Source organism: Dromaius novaehollandiae, chromosome 9, assembly GCF_036370855.1.
Source record: "Dromaius novaehollandiae isolate bDroNov1 chromosome 9, bDroNov1.hap1, whole genome shotgun sequence".
Taxonomy (NCBI): domain Eukaryota; kingdom Metazoa; phylum Chordata; class Aves; order Casuariiformes; family Dromaiidae; genus Dromaius; species Dromaius novaehollandiae.
In genome coordinates, this window is record NC_088106.1 from 22,824,010 (window position 1) to 22,849,122 (window position 25,113).

A 25,113-nucleotide genomic window follows, 5' to 3' on the forward strand; every position below is an offset into this window, starting at 1 on the left:
AGGAATATTGTACCCCCAGGGACAGTATATAGCTAACACAGTAATGCAGTTGATTTTTGATTTGTCCCAATCTGAAATAAAACATTGAAAGATTTTACTTAAAAGCAAGTGTGCTGGGGATCAAAAATCTGCCTCCAAGGCATAATGAAATCAGAAAAAGTGTTATCAGTCAGTGTGTCAACTTTATGAAACATCATTATTTATAAAAAAAAAAAACAAAAACAGAAAAACCCACTGTATTTATAAGACTATTCCTTTTGTTTTGTGATTTTGAATCTACTTCAGTTTTGTTTAGTTCCTGATTCTGTCTCTCCGTTAATAGAGGTTGATGAATACGTGTGTTTTCAATTTCCTTTGAAATCTGCACAGAAAACAGGAGTGAACCCTAAATTCAAATATATCACTGCAAAGACTCACTGGCTGACAGTATGTCTTGCCTGAATGTGCCTGGTTTGCTTGCACATGTGTCTACTCATTCATGTGGATGACAAGGTATCATCTTAACAGCACAAAAAAGACAGCCTTTAAACTCTGACCCAGATATGGACTTTCCATAGAGGCATTTAATTTCATGAACTTCTTTTTAAGGTGAAGGGAGGATGGCTACCAAAAAGAAAAAGAAGGGAGAAAGGAAAATGTGGATGACGCCAGTGGGGGAATATGTATCCCATGTTCCCTAAGGTTTGTCATAAGATATTATTTGTTTGATGTGAGCTGGAAGAATCCTACAAAGAAAGTTCTCGTCAGGACTGACCTTTTTAAAGCCATTTTCCTTCACCATTTCCAGTCTTTGGCTGTCTGCTCTCTAGGAAAAGCTTAATGATTGATTCAGTTGTGTCAAAGCAGCAGAAGCAATTCAGACTCACCAGGGAGAGTGTAACAAGCAGCTAGGCAAGCTGGATTTTTACCCAAATACTGTCTTAATTTCCTTTCTCTGTGTACCACATCCTTTCTTCCCCCCCCCCCCCCCAACAGCTTTGTCTCTCTTTCAGCTTCGTCAGATCACTGCAATGACTTACACATAGGCAGAAACAAGACCATTGCCGCCAGCCACAAGCTGCCCTGTTGAGCATTTTCACTCCTGGCCCTCAGCTGGGGAGATGAATTACACCTCCACTAAAGCATCCAGGCTCCAAATACTTTTAACTGGGACTGGGAAAGACCTAGACCAGTGTTTCCCCACGTTTCTGTAGCTGAGCAGTGCTTGAGAAAATTCTCGTGTTGGCTCTCTCACAGGTACAGTGCTAGGTAGGCACCCGCTAGCAAGGTATTGGTGTTCCTGTTACCCTGAAAACAGGGGTTACGTTTCCCTCAGAACAAAGAGGGGATGTGAATCTATATATTCATGAATTATGTCACCCAGTAAATGAGCTGACTAGATTAAACTTAAAGAAAATATTAATCATGCCTGCCCTATTAACGTGAGGTGACACCTGGCTTTCTTCACATAGGCCTGCCGAGGGGGAGGGGTGGGAGGAGACAACTCCATGGTGTCCCAGGATTGTCCGGGATGAGCCTGCACTGAGGGAGTGGCTGTGGGCAGTTGCTGGGAGTGAGTGACATTTAGGTGAGCACACTGTCACGGTGCCTGCAAAAGCCTCCGGGTGGGGAGCGGATGTGCGCGGAGATGGCCATGAAGGAAACTAAGGTGGCATTGCTTGAAAGACACTTGGTAAGGTGGGCAGGGAGGAGACAGGTTACCAGGGCCGCTTGTCTGACGTGAGAATCGCTGAAGGCTTTGGAGACTGGAAAGATGCTGGGGCAAGGAGTGTGGTGGATGCTAGGGCGAGATACTGGGATGTGGGAATAAAGGGAAGAACTAGCATGATGCTGGTGCTGATGGTGCTGGGATGATACTGAGGTGAGTAGCGGGGAAAGAAAGTTTGTGCTTGCTGGGTAGAAGAGATTACAGGGTACTGACGGGTATGGTGCAACCCAGCACGTCTGGTGTTGTCCTCCCTGTCCCAGCTCACCTTGCTCCCTGGTCACTAGAGGTGAGAGAACAGCAGTGACAACGAAGTGATCTCGGGGCCAGGCAGAACGGGGGGAGGAGCACAGCCCCAGTGCTCAGGGAAACAGGAAGAAAATAGGGCTGGGTTTGTTACTGCTCCCAGTAAAGAAGGTTCAGAAGCCAGAAGGGAAAGGAGATGATCGGTCAAGAGATACAACTTGTCTGAAATGCGTTTTCACATTTCTGTTAGCACCTCAACATCCACAGGCACATGCCCTGCGAAGTATACCGCCTAAGGTGTCCATCCTGCAATGCCCTGTAAGTACCTATTAGCAGATAATAATACTAATTAATAATAATGCATAATTTTGATTACTTATACAAAACCCAGATGCTAAGATATTTTCAAATTGCTTAAAGTGACAGAAACTTTCTATGTGATGCACATTCCTTGAAAAGACAGTGAACTTCAATACAGAATACTCACAAAGAAACGCTCATGAACTAGCAGAGGATCAGAAGAACTTTTGCAAAAAAGTCATACGCAGCCTAGTTTCATACAGTACCTGAATCACAGAACCTGGAGTTTGAACACTATTTCAGAACAAAAAAGCACTGACATTCAGTGACTAAATTACTGATGACAAATTAATCACCTAGTCCTAGTGGGATGGCTGCAGTAGTGGTTTCGCCATTTCAGCTCCTTGTGCTCTCCCTTCTGCTGGTGAATTTCCATGTGCACTCTGGCATGTTCTGAAATTTTAATCACCTCCATGGAGCAGTTAATGATCTGATTTTCCACTGATGAGAGGTATAGGGAGGAGAAGGAAAGGGATGTCTTAAGTGAGAAGGCTATCTGGACTAGTAAAGTCAAACTCATGACTGCCAGTGCCCTTTCCTTCTGTACGACTGTGCTTTACTCAGGCAGCAACTTTGCACCTTTATGAAGGTTTCTGAAGGTTATTCATTTTTAATTATGTCATTCTCAAGTTAGAAGATTCCTTATCAAACAGAAGAACTCCCTGTACATGAGCCAAAGAGGTTAAAATATCATCTGAAAATACATGAAGGCCAAACTAGGGTCTTCGCTGCTGTAGCCATATGGTTTACTTATGGTGTTACTGTCCAGCACTGTTTCACTTTGCTTTTTCTGTTGTTTGGTGCGAGACAGCTACTCCACTTACCCTACTTAAAATATATAAGAAAGACCTGTCAATGCTTTTAATTTTCCTTCTATAAATAAAGCATTTCAAAAGAATATCCTTCCTTCTTTTTTCTTTCTATTTTGCCTTTGATTGGACTGCTTACTGCCCTACGCTGTGCGCAGTTGTCATTACATTGTGTCCTTACATTTTCTCTGTGCTGCTGTCACTGTATTCAGTCAACAACTGCCAGCAAAATAAATAATAAGAAAATGATTTGAAAAATAGAAGATAGAGGCAGTATTTATGAAATGGATGGAGTTTATCAGGCAGGTCTAGTAACACAAAAACTTGCATAAGAATCACTTTCAGAATATTCAAAACCATGTCACTGTTGGAGGGGGGGTCAGTGAAGCAATTTTAGCTGTCACATTTCATGCTAGAGTATTATAATATAACCAAATTCCCCTCTTATGCCTGAATTATAAAACAATGTAATTATATTATACAAGTGCTAATTATATGTGCTATTTGTATTACTAGAATGTTTCTCCTGATAATATATTTTGATATAAACATTTTAATTAGTGCCTTTAACTTCTGTATTTACTCATAACTGTTATAACCAAGCCTTTCAAATCACTTTGCAAGGTTTAATTGAGACCAGTGGAGACCAGCAAATGAATTTTTTCTTTTATTCTTGCTCATAATCTAATCATGAGCCCCCCAATTACGGGTCTCGTTCTTTTTTGTTCTTTTTCCCTAACCATAAAAGAGCAAATTCAACTACAATGCTGCCTGGGTGCTTTCTATCAAGGATATTTACATCCCTGCTGCTCTGAACATGTAATTCTTAATGTTAAACTCTGAAATCCTGGCTAGAGAAGAAAAGTCAGAAGACCAGACAGAGTCTTACTCAAAGTTTTTGGAAGACTGTGGAAAAGCCTTCAAGGATTTCAGATGGTTCAGTAGCTCAGTCTCAGAGGTCTGTCGGAGAACAGCAGTAGATATTAAACTAATGATGTGGGTGATGTTTGCATGTGTCACCAACAGAAAAGGTTAGGGAATTCACACATATGTAAAGAAACACATCAGACATTTCTTTTTTAACTTAAAAGCACAGAAATCTTCCTGTTCTCTTTGCAATCCTGAAATTATCATAGGCATTATGAAAAGCAATATATGTCACATCCTTTCCTAGTCAGAGCCCATAATAAAAGGGTAGTAATTCAGTAACGTTCTTTGCACCAGGGTATATACAAATTGGGCATGAATTCAGTTCAGAACTGAATTCTCTTACTCTGAGAAATACTCATAAGAAAGAAGACTAATCCAGAAAAAAATTTCATGGGGAGGATCATACTGAGGAAATAGTACAAAATTTGTGAGCATCCTGAAGTCACTACTGCAAAATGTCTTTTATTATAGTTTTGTTTCAGTGTTCTGCCCAAGTTAGTCTGAGCTGTTCAGAGGTGGGCATGTGCCCACCATCTTTTACTCATCTTCTCTCTTCAGTCAAATGGAAAAGATAGCAAATATTTTCTAAGCCACCTTAAGAGGGTGGTCTCCCGAACCCAGGAGCTGAGGTGCTTTCCTTGGCCTTAAGTTTATAACCATAGTAGCTGTCAGTCCTTGCAATATAATAAGGTGTGGCAGCTGTGTTTTTCTCTGGTATTACTCTTTCAGTGAAAAAGATAAGATAATAACTGTTAAAGCCACAACATCAGATTGTTGTTTGACTTGGAGCTCGAGTTTAAACTGGAAGAGTTGTTTGGCTGAGATGAAAAACAGACAGTGAAGCAGCAAACGACATATGGGAAGACCTAAGAAAAAAGAACGGTCAATTGCAGTTTTGCTCTGCTCAACTTGCTGCCTGTGCTCTCTGTATACCTATGCAGCGTACTTGTGGCACTTGGATTTCCGCTGTATAATGAACTAGGCTTGATCCTGGCAGAAACTACAAAATGAAATTTATCAAAAATTTACCTTGGTGATTACTGAAATATATGTGACCTAGTCAAACAAAATATCTTAGTACACAGTAATGCAAATGAAGTAACTAACGTGGTCCCTCTTGGATGTACAAGCCACCTCACTGTTAGAAACCACCCCGTCATCTATTCTAACCACAGAAATATCTGCTCCGTTATGTGATCCTGCTTTCCTTGGGGTCAAAAGCAGTTTTGCCAGTGTAAGATCACGGCTCTAATGAAATTTTTGCTGTGTGTTATATCAGTGCAAAGCATGACAAAGAATCCCATGGATATTTTTAATACTCTCTGTAATTTGTTTGTGGTCAAGATTTTTTGATTCATTGTAATTGGGTAATCTCGCTAAGTTCTGTGTGTTGGTGTTGTGGAACACGAAGCATGAACATGAACAAGAAAGTATCCTGGCACAAAGAATCCTGCTTCAAGGCTGGGTGATTTGCTTGACGGAGGGCACTGGCATTAAAATGACTGTTAATTGCTGAAAGGTAGATTCTAGGAACCTTTTAACATACCTCAGACCTGTCTACTACCTGAATAATTCATTCAGAGAGGCCTCTTCTGGGGGAAAAAAAGTCTATCTTGCATCTCTGACATAAAACCACATCATAGAAGAATAAATGAAATATTCAAAATATACTATAGCTTAGTGAAATCTTCAGAAACAGGGATGTTCTGCAGTCTTGTGGGGCCCTGCCTTCTGTATAATTGAAATCAAATTTTTCTGTTTAAGCAATAGGACACTACAGCCTGTTTGATACTATTAATTAAATGAACACCTCTGGTGCAAGGGGTAATTCTGAGTTCTTTCAATACATCTGAGGAGCTCAATAATCAGCACTTCCACACAGTCTGGAGAGTCTAATTATGATGTGGAACATAGCCAGATGTCAGATATATTTCTATCTTCAGTGGGCCCAAAAAGAGACTCTGAAGTCCACAGGAACTTACACGCAGATCTGGAGTTTTTGACTTGTCCTGTCTAGTTCAAATGGGATAACACCAAACTCAGAAAGCAAGCCACAAACACGGGTTCATGTGGAGCCACGTGGGGAATGTTGCTAGAGCATACAGAGCTGCCAAGACTATTTTGAAATTAGCCTGGCCTTAAAAAAACGAGTAGCAGCTCTAACATTGACAAGGAGATGATATTTGTAAAAACAGAGACTAGATCTTAACAAGCTGCAATTATGAATCTCTCCAGCATGGTAAAGAGGACACGTGCTTATGACAAGAGTATAAAAGAAGCCCAGCAATTGGAAATGGTAAAAAAAGAAAGAGATGGACACCTTGCTTGGATGGCTTGGATGCCCCAGTCCAGAAAGGATGACTACGCCCCACGACAGTGATGCAGGCATGGGAAACACACATGCAGTCTTGTTGTAATCAGGAAATATTAATGATGATGACATAGAGAATGGAAAGGCTGCAAGTTAGACTGGTTTGGTGTAAAAGAGTGAAATGCAAACTAGGACACCATAGACGAGTCCATATTAGTGCTTTGTTTGGATAAGGAATCGTTTTTGAAGTGAATGTTCCAGTTATCTCCACCTAGCACTCTGTGGTGCTGGATCCATTCAGAATAAATTAAAAAAGAAGATGTGGTTCAGGAATGCACCCAATGCACTCCAGTTACTAATGGGCATCCAGTCCACATGACTAGAAAAAGTTAAAAAATACAAAAAATACAAAATACATACAAGGTGGACTTCAGATCTTCAGCACAACTATTATCATGGACATGGTATTTGCATGAAAAGGCTTTCTTTTGAAATTCTTAGAGCCAGGTGGAGTTGGTGGGCAGTTCTTAAATATCCTTGTTGGTTTTGGCTAAGAATGTTGGGCCCAAAATCCTTTCTGAATATTATGTTAAACTGGTCATTTTAACTCTCACCTACAATACCGTAAACAGCTGAAATATACTGGGCTTTCAATAATCAAAGAACGGAAAGCCAGATCAGAAAAAAGACCTTATCTCATTAACTTAAGTAATTGTGAGCTGGAAATAAGACCGTTAGGCAGCTCCAGGCAGTGGAAATAAAATATTCTAACAGGTCCAGGTTTGTGACTGTGGTGTAGGACTCATTTTTATTGCTGTCTTTTAGGAGAGCATTTTTTCAGAATTTTTTTTCCACAGTTAACTGATTTTTCACCATCTGCATTGTTCTGATTTTCCATTTGAACTTCACAAGTACTTTTTTAATCAATCAGATTAATTAGAGAAATTTATGAACCCAAATTGTAATAACATTTAACCAAGCTCTATGATTACAGTGCTCCCCAGACCTAAATGACTGTCTCATACAGAGATCACAGTCCATTGAATATCATTTAATTATGGACCATAAACAGTGCTAGCTTGTTAGCAAAGCCCCAAGCATATATCAAATCCATTTTAATAAATAAAACCAAAAAAGCCACCTGACCATAGATAGTCTACAACTACCACATAGACTGAAGCATAAGGTTTTAAAATCTACTTAGAGATAGATGCAATTTAAATGTTCCATGCCATCACACAAGAGACAGCCAATTAATGCTTCTTTTAAAATGCTAAGTGAACATACTTCCTTTGAAGTTTTAGAAATGCTGAGGAACAACTGATTTATCTAACTTTCAATTCCAAGTGAAATATATATATGTGGTACACACGCGCTTAATAGATAAAATGCTTATATGCGTAGGAATACGTAAAGATGCATAAATAGGAGAGTAAAAAAAGCAACTGATAAATTTTTAAAAGAGAAACAGATTAGTTTCTGAGAGATTAAGTACACTTTCATGGCTAGGAAAACGGTATCTGAAATCTGGTCAAATTTCAACACGTTTAAACGCCTTCAGAATGAACATGTGATTAAAAGCTTTTGCAGTCTATATGGGTCAGTTAGTAGCATTTTACAACTATTTAGAGCTCGCAGAAAAGAATCCAGTGCAGGCAAAAGCACCTCCCCGCCACAGGGCTCGATCCTGAGCTCAGGCTCCGGCACGGCTGTGCAGCAGCCCCGTTCCAGGGCCGCGGTTTCCGTAACAGCGTGGTCCCAGCACCCTGACCTACACACTGCGCTGCGAGCGTCGCGCTGCTCCCGGGAACACCAGGGCGCATGGCTCATGTCACGTTACATCCTGTGACACAATTAAAGTCACTGGCTGAGTCTGACACAGTTTTATGGTTGTCACACAGTGGATTGTGTACTGAATGATCTTAAAAAGTGATCATAAAAACCCCCCAAAAAACCCCAAAACTGCCTTGGGAGCAGAATACATGATAAAGATTAGCTTTCTAACTATTATATGTGGATGTATACTATATATCTCTTTCTATATAAAATGTGTGCGTGCGTGCGTGTTTGTGTGTAAGGTTTGTTACAGAGATTTTTCAGTCTTCACCCTCACAGTACACTCATCTCCAAGTGTTAGAGCCCCTTAAAGACACAAATTGGAAATCTTCACAGCCAAGTATAATCTGACAGAAGAAAGTAAGCAACTTATCATTAAATATCAGGTGAAACTGTCTATCCCATAGTAAAGGGATCTGTGCAAATGCATCTCAAAACTGGCAATCTGCTGTGCAGAACATTTAAAGCCAGGCTAGCCACCATAGGACGCTTTCACTTTAAGCCTCTAATTTACATGATTTAATGAGGAGCAAAACTCCCTATATAGTTGACAGATCCTCCAAAAAATGAATCGGAGCACCTATGCAGCAGCTGATTTCTCGACGATGATTACACAGGGAATCAAAGCTCTAAATTTAGGTGCTTATGTTAAATGCTTTAAGGAAAACAGTATGATCACCCCCAATACCACAAAATGAACAACTGAGAAAATCTCTTACTGATGGATAATTTCCATATTCAGAATGACTTTTGTAAGTCACCTTCTGAGATGCATGAAAATTATATACCATATTTTACATGTGGAAATCAGAGATGGTAAACAACTTCTCTTAGGCAGTATGACGGCAAGTTCAAGCAAAATACGGATTTGAGGAATAATACCTAATTAATAATAATTATGGCAACAGCAGGGATAGCTTGTATCTTTGACAATAAACAGAAACTACCTCAGTGCTTTATAGAATATGTGATTCAGATGGAGAAGAAGTTATCTGGCATATAACAAACTTCTGAAATCTAATGCTAGGCATTCGTAGGCATATTTTATGTCATTTGTATCATGCTGTAATCAGCTGAAAGAATATATACACATTTTCATAGCCAACAAACAGAAAAGGATGCAAAAGATATTAAGTTTTATACATTTGATACTGCTAGGATGATTCTGAGCATTTTTTCACTGCTTCTGTAATGCAGGGATTAGTACATGAAGACATTTTGCTACCACAGGATCTTTAAATAGCATCAGCGGTTAATTTACAATAGTAAGTTAAAATTTAAGAATGCTGACTGATGAATTGATAATGAGCACTTGATTAAAACCCTCTGAAGCCCAATACAAAATATTTAATTTACGTATTTCAAAGCTATGAGGAGTGAAAATCTTCAAGGTAAATATAATCAAAGTTTGTTTATAGAGAGTTGAGGATTTAGACAGATGTTTTATAACGTTAACGCTGAGCCAAGCTTAGAGACATACTGTAATTCCCTTTTACGCATGAAAACAGCACTTTATACCAAAATAGTTCCACTGAAATTGATATCACAACCAGCCCCCTCCCCCCTTGGTGCTTTGTGAGAAATGGCTTTTTATGTGATTTACAGTGTTTGCATTACTAGAACGGATCAACAAAATCACCCTAGAAGTTGGCTTGGTAGAGCTGAACTGCTGAGAGCAGCGATGGGTGTTTCCTTGTGCCGCGGTGGCCTGTGGGGCTCCTAAACGGTCCCCGTCACACCCATCGCTGCTTGTCAGGAGCCACCGCTGTGTCCCCTGCCAGATCCACCTGCACCTGCAACCCAACGTCAGATCTCAAACTTAGCCCCACGGGGAAATCGTGGGTGATATAGGAATGTTATAAGAAACACTGAGTTCGGTAAAGTTTAGCAACCATAGCTGGTCTATCGACACGCCCACTTTTAGATACAGGACTTGCTAAGAAATCACGAGCCATTGACCTTGAGCTGTGTATCAGATATTGAGCAATATGGAAAATAAGGTAAACATCCCACCCACCACCTGGCAGTGTGGAAGTCGTTGGAGGTAACAGGTTGTCAGATCAGCTAGTTGGTCTCTGCCTTTTTTAAAAGTATCAAAATATGCTGTCATGTTAGAAATGATGAATCAGCTGATTGTAGCTGATCAAATGCTAAGCAAAATTAATCATACTTTCTATTGCAATACTTTATTTCCAACACAGACATTTGTTTTTAAAAGGATCCTAATCAGTGTTATTCTTCCTGAAATGAGTTCCAAGCAGTAAATGCTCTTTTGCTGTTTTTTTAATTAATAAATTTGTTTTGTTTGCAGGAACCAGAATTAAATACCTCACTTCTAGAATCTAACAGAACTTGTTCAAGGGAAAGACTTATAACAATCTGTGTTATTTTACTATGTATAAGGATCCCTAAATCTTGTATGATTGCTAGCCTCATAACAGTAGATAGACTTTGCAGATATTTCAACCAATTAGTACAGATACAGGTCAAGCATGTGAACCTGCAAGACAGCTGTAGGAAAAGTCAGGATTGCAAGTACTGTAAGTCTTACCCAAGTTAAAGGCTTTGTCAGACGGAGAGTGAGTTGAAGACTGGGTTAGACATAAAACAGATCAAGTCTATTAATCTAATCTAAAGGTTTTCAGAGGAAATAGAAAAACACTGATGGATTTGTTTGTAGGGTACCAAATCTAAATCCCTCCCAATCCACCCCTGTTATCTTAGGCTCAGTCTTTAAAAATTATTCAGCTGACTTTGGGTGGTTTTGATCACTTTGTCTTATCTTCAAAGTAGCTACATTTTTACAAAATTCCTAAGTCAACTTCCATAAATAGACAAACTGATGATGTTCTCTAAAGGGAATATCCACTGACCTATTGTGAAAACTCTCCTTGTTTTGATAAAAATATATAAACTGGCATTTCTCCAACAGCTGAGAATTCATAGGCTTGGTAAGGAGAGGAGGCAAACAACTTTTCAAAGCTGTGTACTTTAAAAAAGAAAGCCATTTTCCCTCCTCTTATTCCATTAAACGTCCTTTTATAATCTCAGGTTCCTCACCTGTTAGATAAGACTAATGGCAGTGCAGATACATTCAAAGAGTGAGATTTGTGTTTTTATGTGGAGCTACTGAAGGCAACCAGACGGTATCTTTTGCAGTTCCCGCTGATGATACCCCAGGGTTTCCTTCAGACAAACGCTCTGCTCTTTACTCTCCTCTGTGTCACTCACGCACAGTGGGAGACGATGGTTTTCCTGGCCAGTCTAAAGGAAGCAACTGGCCTTATTTCCATGCGGACTGAAGCAGTGACATTTGTGGGGGCTTTCAAGACCTGCTAGTGTAGGAGGATGAAAGACTCTATCTAGTGCTTAAGACCATTCCCAGAAGCCCAAAGTCAATGATAGCCATGCTCCATCTCCGTCAAACCAAAGTCAGTATTCACCTTTCAATAGGTGTGAAAGCACTAGTTAAGCTAAACTCACATCTGCCCTGAAACCTCTTCTCCAGACAAACCACTTAGCCCATAGATAGTTTGGTTTACCCCTTGCCTGCTTGTTCAGGTATTAAGGACTCATTAAACTGTAAATGATATAAGCAATGTTTTCTGGTTTCCTATTTTAAGGAGCAGTTTTCTAAAACAAAATTAATATCTCCATTTGCAAGGGATGAGGTCAACTGATACAGTACGAAGGACTGTGCTTTCAAGAGCACTTTAGTTCCATTAAGTGAGATACAGTAATAGACTAGGAAAAGCTTATGAATGATTTTCCAGTTGCATTCTTCTCACTGTCACATTTTCTCTGTCAAACCTGTGATTCTCAGAATAGGTCTTTACTGACAAGAATGAAGTCCTACTGCAAATGACAACTAAAGTTTCTCGATTTCATTAGCGTCTCCAGCCAGCCAGTGAAACTGGCTACTCTGTAGTGTGTCATCGTCTTGGAAACTAATTTAATACTGCCCTATGAAATGACCCCTTACTAGAATGCACTGTATAACTGGCATGGCACATGGATTTTCCATTCCAGATACGGCAGAGATCATATAATCACAGAGGAAATAGTGAACGTACTGTCAGTGTCAGTCATGGAGGAGGTTATTTTAACTCATGCCAAAAAGGCTTTGTGTCTCCAATAGAAAAAGGCACTTTCTTTCTTCTTGGATATAAAAAAGTCATTGGCTCAGAAAGAAATCAGTTATATACACCCACTGTTCATCAGTTGTCACCTCATCATAGGCCGAAAATTAATTTCAGCAGTTCACCCAGACTGGGTGGAGGGCAGGCTGCAGCATTTGAAAAAGCCTAAGGAAAGTAAAATACATCTGGCATTGTCAGAGGATATATAGGGCCACAACTATACTCTGCTCTTTGGCTTGTGTAACATGGGAAAGATTCTGCTACGATTTGAGGGACACGTTTGTAATGGTTGTGAGTGGCAAACCGGGATGGGGAACAGATGCTCGTGATTCATCCCTGCACTTCCAGAGAAACCTGCTCTTCCTGATGCTAGTCTGAAGATTTATTTTTGCATTCTTTTTTGAGATTACATTTTATTTTCCTGAGCAGAGTGTTGAAGCGTTACATTCATCTACAAAATTATGCAATTATATTACTGATACCAGAAGATAACAGAGAGATAGAGCTGGTATTTGGGACCTGAATATTTTAAAAACACTACGAGATTTGGGATATATCTGAAAATGAGGTTGTTTTTTAGAGGACAGGTACTAGAGACAGATGACTGGAGTATTTCATGATACTGATAGATCATGAATAATATATCTTATTATGATATATAATAAAATAATATAAAATATCTTTATATTATTAAACTTTCTGGACAGGTATTCAATAGAATTTTGAGAACCTATGAGGTGAGCAGCTTTCTGCCTTTTCTTACTTTTCTTCTTTTTTCTTTACCTTGAAGGAGAAAGAGGCAATATGGCCTGGCGCCTATTCCTCCTCTTTTTCATTAATGGAGAGGAAAAGTCACAAACATAACAGGGTCTCTATGCTATGCAAAATAGGTGACTGTTCATATCTAAGGTCCTATGATAATATTCCTGTATTGTTCCCAAATAATCCCGAAGTAAAGTCTTGAAATATATTTTCAGATTTGTGGACTGTGTTGTGTCACTGTCATGTACATGAGATGATGACATCAAATGTCAGATGATGACCTGTAGGATGGTAGCACTTCTTCAAAATCCAATTATGGAATGAAGGGTAGCGGATGTAAATTAAGGTTGTTGCTTTAGACCAAAACCAACCAGTACTGTTTTAGCACTTTATGACGGGTAACAGATCAGTTTATTCCAATCAAAGGGAGCTCTGCTGCACCTTTTCTATTTACTGCTGCTTCACAGCTACTCCAACAGGTGTTACCACTTTGGAAAAAAAATATATTTTACTAAATAATCATTCCAGGCAGGATGTCATGTAGGTTCTGAAAGGGCAAAATAGAGAAGATACAGGTCTCAATAAAATGACAGTCTAATAGTCATTTATGTGGAAGCTTTGTTAAGATACATGTTTGCACAAGTGTATATTCACCAGTAAGGGAGAGAAAGCTAGTAAATACAATATTTAAAAATACTGTAATTTTTAAACAGAAGGAATGTAAAACCTGTCCTAGCAATATAATTCATACTGAACAAGAGACTGAGGTAAATAATAATTTCCTCTCCAGCTGCAAAATGAAATTATCTTAATGATGGGGGAATAAATGTTAACTGATGAAGTCAAGATTATAAGTATTTTGATAGATTAATATATAGAAACGCAAAACCCTTTAGAATGTTTACCATTAATGCAGATAGCAGCAAGGCAATAATTGGAACTCCTTAGCAATTCCTTCCTGTAACCACTTAAAAGAGTATTGATCAGCTGTGCAGGTATTATCTGTGATTTTATGTAAGCTTGTCCTATTCTGTGTTTCATTGCAGCAAATTTTAACCCTAGGGCACTGAGGAATTGGGAGGGAGGTGGAGGAGAAGGATGAAAGGCTTGATATGTTTTGTATGAGCTTTGGGAAGCAGGTAATCCAGATTGCAGATTTTAGAGGAATAGTGGAATTGTAGTTTGGAAAAAAAATTCGAAATGTTCTGTTGCCTTCAAATACAGCTAGAAGGCTTATGATATCCAAGAGAGTTGGTTTCTTGCTGAAAGCCAATAGACCTGGCTCGTAAATCGCATAGCTGCTTTTGAATGCTTCCACGCTCTGTTGGTTAGATGGTTAGCTAGTAAAGGAAAAATTCTAGCATTTCCTCATTCCCAATGGTTTTGCATGGGCGTGCAAAATTCTGAGTCTCCACAAGAATTTCTTTAACTTTTTGAGAATAGGGAGAGCCAAGACACAAGGGCAAAATAAAAATGTGACTCCCATTAAGTAAGATTAGCAAGGTTTGCTGGCAAAGACTGAAGAAGTGAGATACGCCACCTACCCCTATCTTTTACTATGTTCTGTTGTATTTGCCATGAGGCACAAAATCAGGAAGTATGTACTGAGGGAATCAGCAACAAGTATTGGCACAAACAGAACTGGCATTTCAGGCTTCTTTTGGTTGCTTACCACACATATTTGGAATTTTGTAAAGCAGAGACATTTATTAACTGAATAATATAATGCAAACAGTTCCCATTCATGGTATACAGGAATCTGAACTGTGTTAAAACTCAAAACTATCTAAACATTTATCTTGATGATCCCACAAAAAGGGGAGACTTTTGCATGAGAATAAGGGAGATTATGTTGTAGGTAACAGTTGAGAATATCTGAAAAAACAAGGACTCGTTAGAAATATCTATTCAACAAATTTCTGGAGAGAGTTGCCTTGCCACTGAATTAGGTTTCCTGGTGACTCTCTTGCCTTTCTAACCACAAGCAGATGCCAGGGTGGACAGCATAGGAGAGGCTTATTTAAGGGAGCTGGAGTGGGCCTTGTGATTCATAAAGGTTGAGATCATTTCTATATAAGCAACAGCTTTGGGCACACCCATAAAGTACTCAAAATCTTTATATTTGTCAAGGTTCACTCATCTTTACTGTTACTCCAACAAAACAGCTGTGATGATGCAGAAGCACATACAACGGTAATTTATGTGAGCAATGGGATCACTGACAGCAAGAAGTTTAGGGGTTATTTTATTTCGTATTCATAATAGCACAAATGGGCTGTGTAAAGTATTTCAGCTGATGGGAACATATCACAGATGCCTCATCTGTGTACAGTGTACAGAGAACCTTACAAATACTATGAGGAAATGGGTATTTTCTTCTTTTTGTTATTTTTTTCCCACAAAATCTCAACTCAAAGACTGATTAAGGTTCAAATACCCCTACCTTCTTGCTGGGGAAATCCCCTCGTCACCTGGACTTAGCTGGCTATTGCCCTCCAAATCTGCAGGACTCAAACATTACTGGCTAAAAATGGTGCACTTTTTTTGCCACATAGAGTAAAATTCACCCAGTCTAATCTATATTTAAGAGCACAGATGAGGACTTGCCCAGCTGAAAAAAGGAAACAGAAAGCACTTGAAACTAGAGATCTGTGTGCTGTTGTATTCCTGCCCTGATGTGGCAACTAGCACAATGGCAAGACAGATCTTGTCTAAAAATAGCTAGAGGCTGGATGGAAAGCAAAAAACACACTGGGCAATTGCGATGCAGCTAAAATGGTTTTGAGGGGGTACTGGAATACCCAGAAATGTTACAGTAAATGACAATAAATGACAAGTCAGAATAAGCATAGTCTACTCCTTATCTGCCCCATTACTGTATTAGATTAGCGGAGGGGTTTGGTACACTGTCTCCTCAGCAGTGCTCCTAAGGAGTGCCTGCTGGACTTGTGGAGGTGACTGAGCTTTCTGTGCAGAGCTGTATCTAAGAAATAAAAACAGTGAGTCCAGCGGAAGGGGATAACTCTCACTTTCACAGCATACCAGTGATGGCGTCTACTTTGGGAACAGCAGGAAATACCCCGCAAAGAGATAGGAGGCTGGAAACGTCCACAAAGTAAAGGCAACATAACAAATTAGCAAAAGGTATTTCAAATAATGAATGCACCAAACCGTGCATCATTGCCAGGTTTTACGCATTACTCACCACTCTCCAACCATAACATGCCATCCTATCACCAACATTGACCTCATCAGCTTCAGGAATTTTCATAACCAGCAAAATCTTACTCTGTGCGCAAAAATGGTTTGTGATACTGTGTAGCCCTGGCTACTTATGGCTACATATACATATACAAAAATATGCCAGCTATTCCTGTAAGACCCTTGCATCCACAATCCTGTGGTGGGGATCAGAATTATATGCCTCCTCTAACATAAAGACTCCATACTAGTTCTACTGAGGACTGGGCCTGCCTATGGACACCCAGAAAGGCAGGGTGTTCGCTTTTCAATTGCTATTTGGTCCTTAAGAGCACTAGCAATTTGATATGCAAGTTTTTTTTTTTTTTTTTTTTTGAGAGTCCTTAATAAATTATCATGTGAATTTTGGAAGAGTAAGATTTTGGTGTTCACCAGATGTTTCTGCAACATCATGCTAAATTGTCTCCCTTGCTAAATTACATGGTTAGGTGTGTGCAAGACCACTAAGAACTTCAACATTGCTTTGGAACCGGAATCGCGAGGAGAGTTTCCCTGTCAAGCAGAGCTGCCACTTTAAGTTCTCCACCGTGTTTAGGAAAGGTTAGGAGGAAAGAGAGTATATATCAGCTTTTGTTACCACACTTTACGTAATCACCTGGCACTCAAAGGGTAAATTACTGTAGCTTGTTTTCATGGGCTGAGTTCTTTCTACAGGGCTCACATTTGCAGCAGAAAAACTAGAAGAAAAGAAACATTCATTCTGAGGTTTCGTTATAAATACTGAACAAATATGGAAAAGGATAACCTTTTCCCCCCTTTAACATCCTACAACTTGCATGGGGATGTGGGATGATCTGTAAAGGGAGACAAAAACAAAATCTTGGCTGTTCTAATCAAGCCTTTAAAATACAAATGTTCTCTACTGCCAGAGAACAACAGGCAGCTCCAGGAGGAGCTGCTACAAAACTGAAAGGTAAAAGGCAATAAAAAGCCTGTAACCAGCTTGCCTCTACAATAAATAATTGATTTAAGAGGTGTAATGAATGTTTTTTTCTCACATGACAGCCTGGGAGCTGTCAAAAGAATGGCACCGATGCCTTGAATTCTTCATGTGCTTGGCTCCCCACAGCAAAGCGTAAAAGATAAGGGGGTCTTGGGACATGGGAAGGCCTGCTAAGGGTGGCAGCTAGGTCAAGAAACACCATAATCTTGAGGTCTAGATGTGGGTCAGGATTTCAGCTGACTAATTGCTGCCTGGATTGGGACGTGAGGCAGCATGCAGGTGATCAATCCGAAAAGCCTTCTCTCCAGCATTGTTTAATCCAGGAGGTGCCATCAGCTTAACTCCCACTACCTGAGCTGTCCTCTGTGTTACCTGTTCTCTAAACATAAGATCTAGACCACGGCTGATTTAAAGCACCTTATTTTAAGAAGCGAGTCTCTGCTCTCCTGACTACAGGCTGCTGTGATCTAGCGTTTAGGAGCATCTGCTTGTCTCCTCATGGACTTGACTCAGCAGGCCTATGGTATGTTAATGCATTGATTTCAACACAAATCACAGAAGTCAGCAGAGTTCTACTCTAAAATGCCAACAGAGGAATTACTTCTTCCCTCCTATGGTATAATGGCCCAACAAAGTGGTGAATATGTATATTAGCCTCTTACTAGCCTCAGAGAGCTTAATCCACAGTTTCGATTTCCCAACAGTGTCCTAACGAGTAGCTGAAGGACAACTCAGGGACCTAGTTATTAGAGGCCTTCCTTTTTGTAGGAAAAAAGGTGTTTGTTTGCATTAACCAACTAGAAGAAAAATCTTTACAAGGACTGGGCACTTTGTAGTCTTCACATTAAGATGTAATTTAGATTATCATAACATTTAGACTTTACCCTACCAGCCAACACATGTGAGAATCATAGACCCTGGTTTCTCTTGGGTTACCTGATTCAAATTGCTCTCTGAGGCACAGTTTTGTGGTATTGTCACTATAATGTTGTCAAGGCTAGAGTTAGTATCTCTGCATTGTTTGGATGCACCTGTTGAGGCCCATGTGGGCTCAGAGACTGCTGCGCTGTCCTCTAATTAGCTTCAATGAGAACCTATAGGGAGGTTATTGAGAAGACAGAGCCACGCTCTTCACAGCACGTGGTGGGAGGACAAGAGGCAATGGGCATAAAAAGAAAGAGGGGTTTTGACTGAATGTAAGTGTAAACATTTTCACCATGAAGACATTCAAGCAGTGAAACATGCTGCCCAGAGAGGTTGTGCGGTTTCCATCCTTGGAGATTTTCAAGATCAGACTGAATAAAGCTGTGAGCAACCTGGTCTGATCTCATAGCTGACCCTGCTTTGAACAGGAAGTTGGAGAGAGACCTCCTGAGGTCCATTCCCACCTGAATTGTCCTATGATTCTGTGATTCTAAGTAGATTTACCATGGAATACCTAAGAAATGGTAAATACGCAATTGTCAATATCACTGTTAGATTAACCTCTTGGAACAGAGTTGCACTTCAAAGAGATGCTCTGCTTTTCATAACTATAATTTCTCTGCATCTGCGCCCTGATGGGAAGCACACCACTGGGCAATTCAATAATCATTTTCTTCTTCCAAGAAAAAGCTAATGTCTTCAGTCTTCTTCTCTGGAAAACACAGTTATGAACTGAAATGAAAAAAGTACTGGGGGACACCATTCACTGCTGACACAGACGAGCAACATACTGAGCCTACTAACCCTTCCCCCTTCTCATCGAGAGAGCTGTTAAAAGATCAAGGCACAGAACCATTACAAAATAAACAAGAACTACAGATTTTGCAGTAGGTGGAACCATCTGGACCCAGATAATGTCACCCTAAACAATCTGCCATTCAGTTGTAGGGGAGGAGAAAGAAGTCTTTTGTGACTCAGAGATAAAAAGCTGAGATGGCAATGTGGCTTACTGGCTCCCTGATCCCATTATAGGAAATAATTATTATTTATTATTCCAGATAATGCCAGTGGACATGTCCAAGTGCCATCCTCTATGTTCACACTATCTGAATTCTGCCAAGTATCTGAAAAGCATCAACCTAAATAATAGATGTGTGCTAGTATTCAAATATCTTTCTCTGCTGTATTTCTGCAGACCAATCAGACCAAAATCCAGCTTTTTCTCTAGTGCTCATATACAGTTATGCAGCGTTCATATAGAATGGTCTGTGCCTTCTGATTTGCTCTATCCTTAGTGCAACAGTGCACAGATGAACCTGCTTGGTATTCATCTCCCTTGTGCCCTGTGCAAGGCCTTATCTGTTTATGGAAGAAGTAGACACATATCACTGAATAAGCATGACATTGAGTTGTAGTGTATGTACAGTGCACCAAAGAAGAATCGTTCTCATCAACCAACTGCAAGTATGTTCCAGTCCCTATACATACTGGTGGCATGCTTTTATTTTACACTCTTAAAATACTCTTTAAAAGTAGTGAAGTCAGAAGGGTGGCTTTTGAAGGTAACATAGAGTCACTGATGAAAAATTTGAGCAGGAAGCCCTAGGAGTATCACTAGGAGTGAGGCTTGCTCACACCCCAGCATTTTAAGAGCGACTTTGAAAATGTTCCGAGAAAAGCAAGGAAATTATTCTTAATTTCCTGCACAAGAACTGTCTTGTTGGAGTCATTAAGTTTTACCACACTTAAATTATTACCAGTTAGGTCCCTGAGCTCCTTCAAACCCCCAGAGATGTAAGAAACCAGGCAATTCATTTGCAGCAACAATAGAAGTACCATACCATTTATGTGATACCTTGATGCACTGTTCTCCCAATAATATGGTTCATGTTCACAGTTAAAAATGGCTAAACAAAATAGAAAGAGAGAGAATAGAGCCAAATACTCATATGATGTCAATTCACATCAATTCACTGTGCTTCATGCTAGGGGGTACTACTGCAGGAAGATAAGAACATTTGCAGCAGATCCACAAAATCATGGTTTACATTATGTGAACATGGACTATATCAGGTGACAGGTCCCTTGATTCTCCGATTACATGTGGGCATTTTGGAATACAAATTGGAGAGTCCAAGCTCACCTGTAGAAACTGTTCTGAAAGGAATAGGGAAGCATGAATGCCTTAGCAAAATCTTCTTGGTTAATGCTTATATTACACTGTTTTTATATAAAGTACTTAGGCCATAAGTGGGAAAGCATTTCCAGAGGTATTACTACAAAAAGATAATATTTTTACCCTGAGAGAAATGCTGATAGTAGATGAAGGCATCAGGTGAAAACAGCATGTGTCAAATCTATTCTAAACAAAACAGACAACAGCAGATGAAACAACTGAAATAAGGGATTCATTATATTCAGATTACATGGGTGAAAATTTCTTTTCCTTATATGATCTCATCAAGTAGTCCAATCTAATAATCTTCCAAGATAATCACCAAAGCACATTTCACTCCCTGCCTCTATCTTCTGTTTTTACTGTTACAGATTTCCAATCCAATGGTTGTTAAAAATGTACACAATTATCTACTTGGTTATCTGCTATAATACATCAGATACAGTCAATCAATTTTGACTGTGCTTATGGCTAAGAAAGCTACAAATGCCTTCCTGCCTTAGCTGCTCGCGTCCCATCTGCATGCTGGCATACGGAAGGTGCAAACAAGAAAAAGCCAAGTGACGCTTTGAAATAGAATAGAGATCACAAGTACAGTTGTGTGCATATCCTGCCTCCGTTATACTGCCAACATCCCCTTTGAGCTCAGGGATCTACAGTCTCTTGGTTCTTATTTTAATCCGATAAACATATCATTGCATTGACTTCAACTTGTTATTTTTACAGTGCCCCACTGCAAGTATGTATTTATTAGTACTCGTACTTTAAAGAAACACTGATTTATTTTTAACAAATGAAAGATAAGAAGCAAAATATTATTTCATCTTAGACAAGTTAGAGCTCGTGTGTATGCATCTGTGTGAGGATGTTCCCTCTGCTTCACTGAATATATCACAAGCACTAGAAAATGCAGTCAGTTTTTTTCAGTTTGTCATTTGTCACTGGAAAAGAAACTACCTTCAAGCTCCTCTGGCAAATGCGCTAACTAAATGCCTACAGAGTCATACCTGAGCTCTCTTTCCCCTGCAAATGCTAATGGTGTCAGAAGGAAGTGACTCAGACTATACAATAAACTACAGGAGTTCAACAGGAATATTCCCCTGAGAAGCAGGAGATCAGGTTTACATCCTTATGTTGAGTCAAAGAGATATGGGATCTTACAACTGCTTTAATAAGCTGGCTCCCGGGTTAGGATAGTGGTATAATGTTAGCACCTTCTTTCTGTGATATCCTTTTTATATATCACTGAAGTGGTCCACTAGGCTGCTTAGGATTTAATGATTGGATGTTTGAGTCCAGTGGCAAAAATGCACTTGGAGAGCTCTCTTGGTGGTATCTTGGGTGGGAATCAGTCTTAGTTGGCAGTTGAGCATCAGCTGGGAAGACTGAAAACCTCAAGGCCTGAAAGTTTTAGGAACATTCAGATGCCTAAATATCTTGGGGGATCTATGTTTTGAGAAAAGCTCATCATTAGCTTATTTGCTTCCTTAAGCATCTAAATAGCTTTGAAAATCTGGCACAGCTTCTTCTGGAGCTCCAGCCTGTATAATATGTGTAGCCTGCAGCTGTTACTGGCAAAGACTGGCCCAGGCCATAATATGGTTATTCCCTCTTCTCCCCATCACAAACATTACCAGTTATTAGTTAACCTTATATTAAATCATAACTACCTGGAATTCACACCAATGAAGACAAGTTTGCTTGCTTGTTTAAACCCAGTGGATTTTGGCCAAACTGATTTGTAGTTTAATCACTTGTTGTTTGCTTTCTGTTCCTGTCATTTAAACACTTATTTTTGCATTCTGATGCATTTCTCAGAACTTGAATGTTCCAGTAAGTAGTACTTTCTGCTATAGCAGCAAATCAAGGAAGATTTCCATGACAAAAGATTTTTCTAAATAACCAAAAGAATATGAAATTTTAATTTCAGTCCCCACATTTCACAGACCATTGTTTGAACAGCATCCCAGAAGTAACCTAAGTGACTGCATATATCATCAAGGCTAGTACAACAGTGATTAAAGACAAGCTTAAAAAAAAAAGAAGCACTGCTATACCCAGGTAAAAGTCTCTTTTCCCAAGAAAGCCAAAGGATGTTTAGGATCTGCTTGTAACCATCTAAAAGTAGCGCATTTTGCCTAAGCTAGTTGTCTAGGATCTCTATTTATTGGAGAAAAAAGCATTTCAGAAAGGATTTTTGCCCCAGTACGAGTGACTTCAGAGATAGCCCAGATACCTTATTTTTAGATAGCTGGTACTAAATGGAATAAATCCCTTTAATGCCTTTTTCAACTGAAGATGGAACAGCTCTGGAACTTACATTTCATTGCAGAGAGATTGGCATGATTGTAAATCTAAACAAGAATGATTGGAGATCTCTTTCTTGACTCAAAGTGCTTTGAGCCAAAACATGTTCTTATTTAAAATCCTAAAATGTGTATCAATAGCTTTAGTAACAATAATATTCTTAATATGCCGTACTTGGATATACATAACCTGATTACTGATTTGGTGGGAAAAAAAAGAATTAGCTGAACAGAAGAATTATTATGGGAAAACTGTTTTTTAAAAATCTAGTGCATAGTTTCAGACGTCAAAACATTTTGCTTCAGCTCTTTGAAAGCGGAATTTTTTCACTTTAAATTTTGAGATTGCATTTTGTATCTAAAATCTTTCTTGGTGGGAAAAATAACAACAAAAAGTCTTTATTGAAAAAATGAAATAACTCCCACTCAAAATCAAACACCATACATGCTGGAGAAAACACTAAGTTTTCAGTGGAACAGTAACAGATTTTTTTTCTTTCTGATTTTTCAGTTCAGGCACAAACACAACACATCCATCATTCTCCCGCTTCTAATCTCACGCCGTACACTGCCTCATCACTGCATTCAGTGCCACCTGCTGAATTACCAGCACCGGAGCCCATCGCATCGAGGAGCACCGGGGAGGTCTCACATCCAAGCACTAACCCCGTCTAGCTTGGGGGAACTGACAAGATCACAGCAGACGGTAATAAATAAAGTTTCAGACAGCACCATATGCAGCCACGAGCTGCATTATGTTACTACGGGAGCTCTGAGGTACTGAACTAGTCAAAGCTCCGCTGCTGGTGCAGGAGTCAAGATGCAAGATATGCAAAATGCAGGATGCAGGTGAAGCAGCCATTCTGATCTGCACGTTTGGGCTTGCCCATTTTTTCTGTTTTTTTTTGTCATTCCTGTGAGGCAACTAAGCTATAACTATAATATTTCATTTTACTTGATATCAGTAATTGAAGCAAATGATCCTTTCATGTTCCAAATGCTAAGATATAAAGCATGTATGTGAATATATGGACACCTGTGCTGTCTTTTTTGGGGGGGGTTCCATTTTTTTTTTTTAAAGTCAGGTATAAGCAAGATAATACAACTGTTTCCAGCCCTCCAGGCGCTGGATTTGGTTCAAATTTATGAACAATGCAGAGCGTCATCTTAGCCAAAACACTTCCTAAATTTGTTTTTTTGCTAAAATGAGGCCACCTAGAAGATTAAAAGCTTTCTTCCTTTTTCTGCCTTAAAAAACATAATTACACTCTAATTTAAAACTCTAATTGAGTGCACTTGTATTGGTAAGATGTTCTTTTTCCCTTTAGGGACAGTATTCCTATTAGTCACACAAGCTGTCTAATCATTTCATGGTCTTTTTTTTCACATCCAATACCTTCATTATAAATGAGGAAGTGAAAGCATATCTTTTTTTTTAAGAGTATCTCAGTTATGTCCTTATAAATTCAACAATCAAACACAAGTTGAAACAGTGAGCCACATCTTTACCCAGCATAAATCTTCCTTACTCTGCTTACTTCAGTGAAGAAAAGATATGTTACATCAGGTGAGGATCTGGCCCAAGATGACAAAATCTCTGAGAAAGTATAAAAAGACATAATTTTTTCAAGCTGGAGAATTTATGTCCTGGCTATAAAAACACAGCAACTGTGCTATTATCTTGAATCTTATAATTGTTATAAATTTTTGACATTGAACAATGATCAATTAAGTTGCACAAAAAAATATTACTCAATATACAATGACAGTATCTTTCTGGTTAAGGAGACCATATATCTTCCTACGATGTGTTGTGTCACACAGACAATATTAGCTTTTCTTTCAATGTGTGAGTGAGTCTATTTGAACTTTGATTCTGTGATCAAACACTGGATGTTATCTCTCCATCCATCAGCCCTCTTTGCTATATTTAAGCTTGGCTTACTGGCTCTGTCATCTAACCAATTGCTGATGTTTGTGCAACTCTACAAAAGCACATTTTATCATCAGAACTTACAATTTACCAAGTACTTTGTGACGGTGACAATGTTTGCCTGCAGCCACAGGAGCACCCTAATGCTAGGGTATTAGAAGAATACATCGCTTTCCTTCCACCAGACTACCCGGCATGCTAAGTCCTAAGTGAAAGCTAAGTCCTAAGTGAAAACAAATATGTGAACTTTTAACTGATTTTCTAAAGCTAAGGAATCAGTTCTGGCTTTGATAGCCACTGTCCTGTCTTTGAAAAACAAAAGACATTTTAGCATATTAGAAAAATCTTTATTATTTTCCATGCTATGCCTTGTGGCCTTCATTCATAAGCATTAACTTTGTTCTGATTTAAAGCTTTTAAGCAGAAACAAACTCAGTTACATAAAGTGTATGGAAAACTCAGGTCTTATCCA

The 25,113-nt window shown here is 39.2% G+C and overlaps 2 long non-coding RNA genes across 2 annotated transcripts in view; one reads left to right on the forward strand and one right to left on the reverse strand.

Annotated features, from left to right (window-relative positions):
- The window catches only part of LOC112988922 (uncharacterized), a 204,681-nt gene that overhangs the window by 54,929 nt on the left and 124,639 nt on the right, over window positions 1-25,113 (reverse strand). The window lies entirely within an intron of this gene.
- Window positions 1,607-23,681, forward strand: LOC135329221 (uncharacterized). Its single transcript, XR_010390591.1, has 3 exons — window positions 1,607-1,672; window positions 2,202-2,269; window positions 23,220-23,681. It is a non-coding gene; the product is annotated as an uncharacterized LOC135329221 (long non-coding RNA).